Source organism: Nanorana parkeri, unplaced genomic scaffold, assembly GCF_000935625.1.
Source record: "Nanorana parkeri isolate BGI_ZX_2015 unplaced genomic scaffold, ASM93562v1 scaffold707, whole genome shotgun sequence".
NCBI lineage: Eukaryota > Metazoa > Chordata > Amphibia > Anura > Dicroglossidae > Nanorana > Nanorana parkeri.
In genome coordinates this window covers 777,094-787,679 of record NW_017306975.1, presented here as the reverse complement: position 1 = coordinate 787,679, position 10,586 = coordinate 777,094, and the positions used below count along the sequence as shown (strand labels likewise).

At 39.5% G+C, this 10,586-nt stretch overlaps 1 protein-coding gene across 1 annotated transcript in view; it reads left to right on the top strand.

Annotated features, from left to right (window-relative positions):
- Positions 1-10,586, top strand: part of ZNF385C (zinc finger protein 385C) — a 157,890-nt gene that overhangs the window by 26,913 nt on the left and 120,391 nt on the right. The window lies entirely within an intron of this gene.

Below are 10,586 nucleotides of genomic sequence, written 5' to 3'. Positions count from 1 at the left end.
GGTTCAGTTGGCACCTTAAATGAGAAGGGCACCTCCCTGAAATTCCTTTTTTTCAGGTTGGGATCCCCGAGTTCCTCCAAATGAGGGATAGTTGGGAGGTTACACACCTAATATGTGAGGGTGTCTTTTTACTGGACTACTTATAGGTTTCTCTTCCACTGAACAGAAAGGAGGTAAAACCTTACCTGGTTGTATATTGAGATTTCAGTAGCACCTTTTTTAGAAATAAAAAACTGACTTAAACAGAAGTGAAGTAGACAGAACAAATATGAGATTAAAAGGGTTAATGTTTCCTTTTTTTTATTACATGGGGTGCAGTAAAAGTTATTTTGAGGGCAAAGCTTCCCCCCTTATGTTTCTTTTTGAGGGATTGCAGGAAACCAGCATCGTCTCACTCCCCAGCCATAGCATCTCTGACAGTTCCATCGATTTTCAGCCGAGGAGGCTTAAACAACATTAGCATTGTTTCACAGTGAGATTGCCTTGTGGCTAATTGAAAATGAAATCTGAGAAAGCACAGGGAGCAGTCAATAGTTTTCTCTCGGGTAAATGAGTGTAGATAGCTCCCCAGTGGACAATCACACAGGACAGCTCCATCAACATCATAGTTCTAAGCACAGGGATGCCTCTCAGAGATAACCGCTCATCCATCTGCAGCCACATCCTCCCTTCTGTGACCATATCCAGGTTTACTAATGCCATAATCACACTGCCTCGTTATTAAAGTAAACCTGTACTGAGAAGTAGATTGCCACTAATGATTTTCCTTCTGAAAATGCCAGTTGCCTCACTGTTTATAACCTGGAACAAGCATGTTTCAGGTAAGGTCAGGATGCAGTGTAAACTAAGCTTCAGTATGATAGCCATGATTTTAGTATTTTTAGAAGGGATATTCAGCAATGGCAGACATCTTGTGAACTGTAGTGAAGGTATACCTCCCTAAATTTGATTTGTTGTTGAAAATGCCCAGATTCAAGGGCAGCACACTGGGGAATGTTTAGCACCCTTGTCTTGCAGTACTGGGGCCCTGGCTTCATACTTCACAGCTGGGGCTCTATATTTTAAGAAATATGTGGAAGTTCTCGCCATTCTGAGGTTGGTTTCCTTATAGCCCACAAACATACTGTTGAGTTAATTAGCTTTTGACCAAATCTGCCCCAATTTCAGTTTCCTACACTGCCAGTTCTGGTCCCTATCTCATGCCAAGACAGAAGGAGGGCTGGTAAGCAAATTCACCTTGCAAATGTCAACAGTGAACCAGTGAAGTGAACCTGTCATTGGATAACTTAGGGAATTCGCCGGGAGTCTGTTTAAACAGCCCCGATGCTGGCGACGTACACTGTACGTCGTCAGTCACGAAGGGGTTAAACATCTTGTCAAGTTTTTGTTGGCTCTCTGTGCCCCCCCTGGGGAGATGTTTATTTGCTTTCTGTAGAGATACAAGAAGAAATAAGAGGAAATATGTGTAAAGTAAAGGAAGTGTCTTCATTGGAAGATTACTTCCGTTTTTATGACATATAAAATTTAACATTTTCTTTGATTTTCGGTCCTCGTGACAGATATCACTAAGACTAATAGAAAGAGTAAATCTCCACAGCAGACAGGAATAAACACATGACAGTGGATCTAACACTCCACTTCCCACTGGCTCCAAGACTGGTGCCTGCAGCCTCTTCGTTCCGGCCCGCTGACATCATCACGTCTAATGCAGGGTCCCTAGTCCCTGGTCGCCAAGTGACAGTCCACGAGTTGGAGTGGAGGGGAGAAATGTGAAGGCCAACTGCTGGTGGGTGTTGCTGATTTTTTCTGTGCAGCAGCTGTGCAGCAGCATGGAAAGAAACCCAGTAGTAGTAGCAGTAGAAATGGTAAAATGTCTATGGTATTGGTAATATTGGTAACCATACACTGCATACTGGAGTGTTGCATATTTTAAGTATAATAAACAACTTAGGCCCTTTTAGATAGCCGCTCCGATCGGGTCTGCCTGTCAGTATTTCAGACGGACCCGATCTGATGCCTAATGCAAGTCTATGGGCAGTCCGTTTACACCCGGTTACCCCGGCTCCAGCCGGGTCTGAAAAAGGGGACGGAACAGTGTTCCTTTTTGTCAGACTGGATTTTGCCAGATCGGGGGTAATCTGTTGTAAGCAGACAATGTCTGTTTACATTTCTCATAAACCGGCATGGGGTCCAGTAAATGCAGCTTTTTCCTCCATTGCAAAAACTGTGCGGAAACAGATGTCACGGTAGTGACATCCGCTCCTTACTGCTGTGATCAGGAGAGGATCTGTGCACGGATCCTCTTCTGATCAGCCCGTGTGAAAGAGGACTTAGGTACTAAAAGTCGGTAGCATAGGACAAATATTAAAGTGTTGTAATACTGTATATGTCACTCAAGCTTACCGTCCCTTCATAGTTGCTGGCAAGAGTCAGAAGGCACCCCTACTTAAGCTTGGCCATACACAGTGCATTTTTTCTCAATCAGCCCCACAACGTTAATGGAGAACAAATGCTCAATTCCTGCATACATGCTAAACAGCTCTTTGGCTGGAGTCACTGTTTGAGCGAGAATTTTCAGACCAGCTCCTGCCACAAAAGTTGATTAAAAAATACTTTCTAAAAAATGTAATTCTGGCCGAGTCAGAAGGATTCAACTGGAATTCGATCAGGGGTATGGCCAGCTTTAGACTGTGAGAGTGTGGCATGAGCTGTCATAAAATCTTGATGGTATGCTAGTAGTAGCATAAAAATCAAAAGGACCACCCATGCTGGGAAGGTCTTCTATGATAACCCAGACATAAAGCAACACTCAAGTCCTCAGAGTGGTGTTTGGGCATTAGGCTAACAGCCCCATCCTTCTAAAAAAATAGTAGTTGCCGCAAAGCCTAAACAGGAGGCCTTGCGGCAGAATCTCATGGACTGTAGCTCAGTTGAGTAAGTAATTGTCAATTCAGAAAAGCTAGGGTTCTGTTAGGATCATAGAAGTAATATGAATAGTGGTACTTGTTGGTTCTTTTCTTTTTCTACCATCAATCTGTGCATGCCTAGCTTTGTTGGTGCAATGAAAATGAAACATGATGGAACTTCTTTAGATGCCTTTATGGAAGGTCTTGAAGATAGCAGAATGGACTGTTTAAAGCTAACAGCCCAGGATGAGCAGTGTGCCATTGCCAGTCAAAAGATAATGAATGAGCAAAGTAGTATTATAGCTATAACGTCATCTTATCTATCTGTGGTGTGGTCATCTTATTGACTACTAACTACTAACTTGCTGCCCTCTATGCAACCAAGCTGTAGTATAGATCATCCCAGCTGCATGAACCATATTTAGATTTGATTTGTTGGCCTGAATATTCCCCTTCTAGCTAACACCAGAAAAGGAAAGAATGCAATTATCAGAACACAATTATACTGCTGCCCTGAACAGCTCTGCCCTAGTCAGTGGCCCAGTTTACATATCCCTCACCTCTTCAGTGAAATCATTGCATCACATTTAAAGGAAACGTAATCCCTAACAATAAACATCTTTGGTCTGTTAAATATACCATTAAAAGCATTTTGTCATGTCTAAGTGCCAAAAGAAGTGCTGCGTTCTAAGGACTACAGAATCCTTTCCATTTATATTATGGAGTAAAGAAATAGGGGGAAGGTTTCAGTAGTAGTCCTGTCCTGTTCCTCTTGTCCTTCTAGAGTAGGGTAAGTGAACGTTGTCAGCCTTGGGCAAGAAGTGTGTTATTGACAGAATCACCAGGTAAAAAGATAGGAAAACATTGCTTTAAATGACAAGTGCACTTTAAAAGAAAGTGTACTTATCTTCCTGGCCGCTTTAAAATTACCTAATCGATCCCACCCTCCCCCTGCATACTTACCGAGTTCCAATGGGCCCAGCTTCTGCTTCCTTTGGCAAAAGACACCCTCTCCTGCCTGCGCAGTACATCCCTATTGACTTCAATAGGGTCATCTCCCAGTGGGGAGACAGAGGTAGACGAGCCCCATAGAAGGCAATAGGGATATAGGTTCTGTTAGGAGCCTACAACAACCATGCTCAATACAGGAGATGAACCTGGAAGATACCAACTTCACTACAACCCTGAACATAGCCATAAGGCACATCCAGACGTCTGATATTGCACAGTGCTTCCCTGATTTGTTCATTCTTTTTAGCAGAGTGTATTACATTTGTTTCTAAATATAGGGTAAAGCTCACCACACGCATTACAATCTGATTATACAATCTCCTTTACACTTACCAAAAATTATGTAGTACAAGGGCCTGCCTAACTGGACACAAATTGATTAGTTAGATCAGGTAGGTCCTCATGTTACATAGTTATAAATCTAAAGGCGATTGTACAAAGATTGTACAGTCAGATTGTAACATGTATAGTGAGCCTTATACAATTTTGTGCACCATCTTTCTGTTTTGCTTGCTGTGCCTAAAAGCAGTCTGTGTTTCATGCTTCCAATACTGCTTAAAGGAGAACTATGGGGTCAGTGTTTTTCCCCATAGTTCTCCTTAGGGTAACGGGAGGACACAAACTAGCGTCCTCCCGTTACCCTGTGCTCAGTATACCGCGAGCTACAGCTCGCGGTATACTGAGACGCCGCAGCCGGAGCGGATCCCGACGTAGATGACGGGATCCGCCCAGCTGCGTGAGTGACAGCTGGCTCTGCCTATCTAGAGGCAGAGCCAGCTGTACCCGTCCCCTCCCCCGTCCGTTCCGCCAGTCAGCGCTGGCAGATCGGAGCGGGGAGAGGGGAATCCAGCCCCTCCCCCTGACACGGCAGAGAGCCGTGACAGGATGGAGAGGTGAGGGAACCCGGTATGTGTTCCCTCACCTCCCGATCTACTGAGCCGACCTGTGGCAGTCTCATTGTCACAGGTCGGCTTAGAACTATGAGGTGAGTGGAAATCACTCATCTCATAGTTCTCCTTTAAGACAATCCTTTATTCAGTCCCACACTTAAAAGCACTGATTTATTTATATATTATTTATTACAGGTATTTATATAGCGCCAACAATTGTACACAGCACTTTATATGCACATTCATATCAGTCCCTGCCCTCAAGGAGCTTACAATCTAAGGTCCATAGCTTACCTACAGGGCTGATTTAGACAGGAGCCAAATAACCTTCCAGCATGTCTTTGGAGTGTGGGAGGAAAGCCACGCAATCACAGGTAGAACATGCAAACTCCATGCAGGGAGTATCCAGACCAGGATTCCAGATAGGGACCCCCAATGCTTCAAGGCGGAAGTGCTAACCAGTAAGCCACTGACCTATTAAGTTTGAACAGTAGAAATATAATAGTAGAGATGTGATTGGCTGGCATCAGAAAGGATACATTTGGTCTGACTGGGTGGTAATCTTCAATATGGATCTTGTTATTTTGGCTTCTGTATGTGTGTGACATTCACTGCAGGTGAATGAGTCACTATAATTTAAAACACATGAATTTGGACATATTTATAAAGCAGTGAATGTGACCTTTACCAAACATTCACTGCTTGTCTATCTCCGTACTGCATGGGTTTTAAATTACAGTGATTGATTTCCCTGCAGTGAATATTTGATGAATGTCACAGCCACTGCTTTATAAATATGCTTTGTAGTGTATGTAAATGTATAATGCTGTTTTATTTTTTATTACATATATATTTTGCCTTTTGCTTATACTGGCAGTCTGTTTCGTTAATTTTATTTGCAAAAAGAACCCTGTGTGCGTTGTTTTATCCGTCCTGTTATTTCAGTGCATTACCTTTTATTCTACGTTGTTTATTTTGAAGTGTGGGTTTCAGTTGTTTTCTGTAATTAAATAAGTATTTATTACATTAAAAGTGTGAGCTCTACCAATGACAGAATAACCTCATATTGTCCTAGTTTCATAACTTCATATACATCTAAGTGGTGCACATTATTTCCATTTCTGTATGGCATAGAAATATTTGGCATATCAACTGATATTAATATTTGGCATATTTTGTTAACAATAATATTTTGTGTATTTGTTGATATTACTATTTGGTGTATTATTTTATTTTTTTAATGTTTGTTGATATTATTTAGCATATCCGTTGATATGAATAGTTGGCATATCAGTTTGTATTAATATTTGGCATATCAGTTGATATTAATTTGGCATATTTTGTTAATGGCAATATTTGATGTATTTGTTGGTATTAATATTTGGCATATTTTGTTGATATTAATAGTTGATGTATTTGTTGATTTTATTTTTGGCATATCAGCTGATATGAATATTTGGCATATGAATTGATATTAAGCTTTGGATACATTGTAAAGCCTTATTTTTTTTTATTTTTCATTGATTGCTGATACGAAGCTGCAGTCTGTGGTGGGCTCCCTGTTTAATCTTAAAGGTTTACTCGCCATGCTGTGAAATCCATTATAGTCTATTAAATCACTTTAATAGTATTTAATGATCTGTAATGTCCATTGTTCCTTAGTGAATAGGGCTCTGTGAGAACAAGTGATGCATATAATGGGATGATCATGATGTTTTGCAAGGTGACCCCACAGAAGTCTGTTGGGACAAGGCTGTGTGAATAGGGATCATTGTCATTTAAATAAGGGTAACACTCGTACGATCGAGTCAATTTAAATGGCTTCCTATGCTGGTCGTACTTGGCACCTGGGTGCTGTTTTCCCTGCTCTGGCTTTTTAAGCAGCACCCATCTCCCATCAGAACATTTCACAAAATCATCTATAGAATAAAAGCTCTGTAAAACAGTAAAGCTGCATTAACTGAAGGTATTGTACAATTGAGTGTATTTGCTATGATCTGCAGGCTTGATGTTATAGAGCGGATGTCAGATATCCGCTCATGACAAGTGTTGGCTATATTATTGAGCTTCTGAAATGCCAAATTATTGAAATGGGAAAATATTGAAAAAATTAGGGGAAAAAATATCACCCGGATATGCAGCAGTTGACATGTTTTGGCCAACTCACTGTCTAGAATACTGTTTGGTGGCTCTATGTATTTATTGGCTTTAATTGCTTTGTTCACTAAGAGTGTGACTATTTTGAATAATTACTTTCATTTTTCAGGTTCAAAGTTCAAGTTCATATGCTGGCTTTGAGAGCTATAGAATATCAGAGTGAAAAATATATGTTGCTTAATTTACTGCTATATTGAGGCATGCATAGTTAATAAAAAAAATTAAACAATTTTAATTGGGTAGAAGGAAATAGGAAATTTTAGATTTATTGAGGAAAACAGACCCCCGTGAACTGTATGTATTGTAAGGATTTTATCAAACTACATAGCTGGCTGTACACCAGTAGAATTTGGTTGTAAAAATTCATTCTTCTAATAGATAATGGGACAAGTCAACGATCAATTTCAACCGTAGTGATGAAAAAAAGCAGCAGCATGGAAAAAAAATTCTCGAGCGAAAGAAATTTGATCAATGAATGTGGTTTTCGTTTGTGAATCTCGATTACTTTCAAAATCGAATGTTAAAATCAAATGAAATTTCGAATGACATTCGTTAAGTATCTGATGGATTTATCAAATGTTCTGACGAGCTTCTTTTGATATGAATGTGCGAACGAAAATCTACCAGTGTGTGACCAGCCTTACTTTTCTCTGTTCTAAAGATATTGCTTTACCTTGCCATCGCTGTTATAAAAGTGACTGCTAGGTGGGAGGGTCTTTTTATCTTATAACCACCTCGTAAGCAGTCTCTGTGTTATAAGATATCCTGCAAATCCTGCATCACTTTTCATGTTGATTAACCTTTGAAAATAGCTCACAAAAGTAATAAAACTCTAATTGCAGAATTGTGGGTGTGTTCTGGACGCGGTGTAAACGCCTCAAGTTGTCATGGTTGCAAAGGAAGCCATATTTGAGCATTTATCTGTTTAAGAAAATCATAGGAGGCAGCAGATAGAAATGGAGAGGTCATTTCAAAACACAAAACATTACAAAATGTCTTAGGTCTGGTTCACACCTGAGCGTTTGTAGGCGTAAAAGCCACATTTCCATGCAAGACAATGGCAGCTGTTCACACCTTAGCGTTGCATCGCACGTAGAAGAATGGTCGTTGTGCAAAAAGATGCAGGAGCTGTTTTGAGGTGGATACCGCACAGTTTTGGTCCCATAGACATCTCTATGCAGGGAGAAATGCGTGTTTTTAAAAGCAAATCGCACAGAAATAATCACGCGCAAAACTGCAAACGCCTAGGTGTGCACCTAGGCTCATGTACATTTTTAAGTAAAAGGGGTTTCCTTTAATTTGAAATTGTATGAAGTAAAAAAGTATCTGATAAAACAGACTGTGCATCTGATACAACCTGGGGGTTCTGTGAAATTGATATCAGCTATTATAATGGGGTTTGATGACACCTATTGTTACTCTCAAATAAAATAGAAAACAAACTACAGTATATTCTAGAATCTTTATGAAAAATAACAGTTTGTTAGATCAGATACAATCCTGAAGATCATGAATGATATAACTGCCTTACCAGTGTTACCAGAAGCTCCTCTGAATTTGCCAGCTGTGTGAGAGATTATATCGCCCCCATAACGTAGATGCCAGCCACAATATTCATTAACATTGCCCTGCATATAGCCTGATGACAATCTTTCCACATGGCTTATCACACACAATAGATGGCAAGCTCTGCAAGATAAATGTACAGCATTACACATTTTAATTCAAGAAAATCTATTTTGTCCGTCAGCTTGTGTTTGCGAGCATTTTCTTTGGATTCGTCTTTAGCTTTCATTTATCCTTGTCACTTAATATTAATGGCTTCATTTTTATTTGAAAAGCAAATGAATTGAACAGACTGATAATCTAGTATTGTGGGGAAAAGAAATCAAGAATATCTTTATCATAGTCAAAATTACAAGTATTAGTGGACTAAAAGAGTAGTCGAAGGATGAACTATCTTTTTTCTATACAGTTTAGCAGTAAAGGATTTGCGGTATACATTTGTGGGTGGATTTACCTTATTGTTCCTTACCCATGAAGTACCTGTGTTGACTTCAAACACATTTACAGCGCACTTCTCTTTATTTTCAATTTTCTTTAAACTGGTGGTATCTTTAAAGCTAGCATAAATCTTGGTAATAATAAAAAGTAAACAAATTTACCCTGGTGTTTCAAGAAAACTGTTTTTTTTATGATGATCCAGCAAACCTGCACTAGCTTTAAAAGTGGTCATATATTTGGCAATTTATATATTTTTTTGGGTGAATTTCAAGCCACCAGGAATCAAAAATCCATTAGCTGGTAATGGCTAGAAACTAAGCAATCTACCATCCATGCGTTTGGTTGATCAACAGATTTTCATCTATTGTTAAGTCAAAACTGGGCAATAAATTGACAGCTTCTATACAGTTTATTGAAAGATTGAATTGAAATGGAACTAAAACCCCCCAAAATTGATGTGAATTTTCATGAAAGTGATCAGAATTTTACAGGCATTTGATAGGGGCAATTTTAAATCCATCTCCTTGGGTTTGATCAAAATCCCTGTTTGATGCCTAAACGTTTCTATCAAATTGCCATGTGTATGGCCAGCTCCAGTGTCCAATCAGTTTATGGTTGTAATTGCTTGTTGTAGACAATAGGGGCTGATAAATGTGAATCATTAGAATGTAATATTATACAATATCTACAGCATGATATAAAAAACATCTAAAATTATAATTAAAAGGAGAGGCTATAAGGAATAATTATCTGCAATGACCAGAGTGGTGCCATACGTTCACTTTGTACAGGTTTCTACTAAATATTTTGAGATTCAAAGGTTCCCTCAAAATATACCGGGGGCAATTTATCAAAACTGGAGCAGACAGAATCTGGAGCAGTTGTCCATGGCAACCAATCAGCTTATATATTTAGTTTATTCAGTTAAGCTTTTAAAATGAGAGAGAAGCTGATGTTGTAATGCACAACTGCTAACGATTCTGTCTGCTGCCGTTTTGATAAATTCCCCCCAGTGTGTATTATTTTTGAAAGGACGTTAACCACCAGCTTGTATATTTGATCTTAAACAGCAAGACCTTCCCACTAAAATCCCTGGGCTTGACCCCTCTGTTTTGTACAGTGTATTGCAGAAGGAGATGTAATCTCTGTAATTATCTGTATTGTAAAAAAGATGAGAGAACCAGGAGGAGAAGCCTTTGCAATGGCAGATGGGCTTTCTGGTGTTAACTTAAATTTTTTTGGTGAACTGACACTTAAAACACTTGCCAAATCTTTTTTTTCTTCTGCTTTGAAAGAGTGGAGAAGGCATAGAGCTGCTGTCATTTTTATATGGCTGTCTTTGGATTTCCCTCACTTCCTGTCTCAGTGATGGTGGCCATGGAGACAGGAGGTAACAGGAAATATCTCCAGTGGATACACTTGGAGAAAAAAAAAACATTTTTTATTATAGTGGGGAAAGGTTAGATTATTCGACAGGTTTGTACTCCTGTAGTACTGCTGGGGGTTGTCTATCCATTTCTAAAGACAGAGTCACGTCATCAGCACAGGAGAAAAAAAATGTCCTTCATAGTGGGAGAGAAATACAAAGTTAGCAAAGGGTTTAACCCTTCTGCACTCT